We start from the raw sequence: 2559 nt of genomic DNA on the forward strand, positions 1-2559 counted from the left end.
TAAAACTATCTGCAGGAATTGCCAGAAAACGTTTTGAGATTGGGCTGTTGTAGGACGGCAGTGAATTCTATCTTGGACAGTAGCAGTTAGCTCATCAAGCCCATCTGAAATGAACTTTAAAAAAAAAAAAATTATTCAAACTGACAGTGTTGAAAGAACTACGTATCTACATCAGGTAAGATATTAACTGTTCATAACCGTTCCACAGAACCCCACTCCTAAAGATTTGAACTGGCTTTGACTGCAGTAAGGAGCAATGTTTTTCAGGCATTGTTGGGTCCATTTTTCATATTTTTGTGACTGTTTATATCTAAAAACCTTTTAATCTGGGATAATTCATTACTCCAGGCAGGATATTCCTGCTCCCTCCTCATCCTCACCCTGTCGTTGTAATGTGTGCAGTAGTTGGTTCTGTTTGTGTCATTGGATTCTACATAAAAGACACCATGCATTTGAAATCAGCATTTGTTGCTCTAAAATCTCAGTCTACTTTTCTGCACTAATACTGCCATCACAAAAGTATAAAATATAAGCAGCATTTAATAAAACGTTTGTTACGTACTGTAACCCCAGATTCTATGAGTATAGGCGTAGCCCTTTAAGGCTTTCGCTTAGTGGGTTTATCCCGTTATGCGTAGCATTTGCACTGAAAAATTTAGTCCACGCCCACCTGCTGTGTGGGCCCCACCCGGTCCGTATAAATTACGTTAAGAGCGGGAAATCGGCTCCCAAAATAGCTTTTTCTTCAGCCATTTAGGAGCCAGTGAGGCCCAACGCTTAAAGGTGTCTGCTTTCCGGTGGGCAAGGTAACCACTGGAGATAGTGATAACACCCTTGCCCGCAACCTCTCCTCCAAGGGGTCCTCGAGTTTACTTCAGCGCCGTGGTATTACCAGTAGCTGTCTAAAATAACCTCATTAAGGTTGCGGCGAGGTGATTCATCCAGAATATTAACGACCTTAAATCCGTGAGTCACACCCTGATCTCACTCTGTACCTCGATCCTTCAAGCAGCCGGGATGGATCTTCTGGTCCAGAGAAACTCGCGTTGTGGCCGCTCACCTCTCACTTTAGCGTTGCAATTGTTAACCGTTCTGGTAATCTTTAGGGCCCTGGAAACGGGCTCAAGGATGTTGTTTATCAGCTAGGAAACCTTTGCAAAAACCTCCTATTATTGGTGTTGATAGATGAACCAAGCTTTACCATGTATTTAATCGATAAGAATGAAATAAGAGTCCAAATTTATACATTTTGCTTTGCTTTTAATCAATAATCTGCGCGGGGGTACAGCAACAGGCACGATTTTATAATGATTAAATTTTCATGAGTACATAGGATACACTTTCTTCCCTAACATGGTGGTGACTACTATCTGTGAAACTCTAAACCTCAAGAGCCCTTGAAGGGTTTTACAGATACTACCTTCACATAGACCTTTCACAACTCAAGCCAAAATATATTTTCTCTCAACTCCCTCATGAACCAGAAACACCTTCGAGCAAATCTCACTAGTAGCCAATTTAGTACTCCCAAATTTATTCTGTATACTGTTCTTCCAATTTGATGAAACAATTTAATTAGACCAGAAGGACAGGGTAGTCCGCTTACCATGATTCTGAGGTGTCTCTCAGAGAATCTTTGTGTCAGTAAACGGCATATTTCCCACTCTCCAGGAGGGAGATGTGGGCCTTACCCTAGGACAGGAGCAATTTATGCCAAATTGGAGAATTCAGAGTTTTTTGGACGAGCCCGGGTCAAGCTTTTTAGAAGTAGGATCCTTCTTCAGTCTGTTGTTGCAAGTGGAGACCTATTCCAATCCCATTTTCAGTAGAAAAAGAAGTAGATCCCCAGCCTTGTCCCAAACCGATATAATCCAACTTCTTTCGGGCGTCTCTGATCCTCTAGCTGCTCTCTGCCGTAGTACCTTCTGTTCAGCTCTTCCACTCAGCCTTCGACTCTGCATTGACCAAGCTTTGTTCTGGTCAGTCTGTATTTAAAGACTTATTCATCCCTCCCCCTCTTAAGGAGGGGTTATGGAAAATTACATCATCTCTTTTCCAGTAACTTCTGTGCTGCCTTGCACCTCAACCGGTTTAGACCAGATTTCTGGGACTTTCCAAAACTTGTTTTGCTCAAAGATGAGTCATCATAAGATCCTTGTGACTTCTGGTACTTTCCAGAACTTGTTTTGCTCAAAGATGAGTCATCATGAGAGGAGTCGTGTTTAAACCTTGTGACTTCTGGTACTTTCCAGAACTTGTTTCTCTGTTACATGAGGCCTCTTTACTTTTACCATCTCACACAAACATACAAAGGATTATACAATGTCTTAAAGATTAATATATATCAGTTGATTATGCGTTGATTATTTAGTAAAACAGGTTGGTTACACATTATTAAAACAGTAAAACTTTGGTTACACATTATTAAAATAGTAAAACTTTGGTTACACATCATCATTCTTAGCTGTTGCTGAGGAGAACTTTTGATCAGGCTTCATTTTTCTTTAAAGCTGGTGGCCTGTTCATGTAACACCACTACAGACACCTGGTTTATTGACA

The sequence above is a fragment of the Nematolebias whitei genome, chromosome 8 (assembly GCF_014905685.2).
Source record: "Nematolebias whitei isolate Nwh7 chromosome 8, NemWhi1, whole genome shotgun sequence".
Lineage (NCBI taxonomy): Eukaryota > Metazoa > Chordata > Actinopteri > Cyprinodontiformes > Rivulidae > Nematolebias > Nematolebias whitei.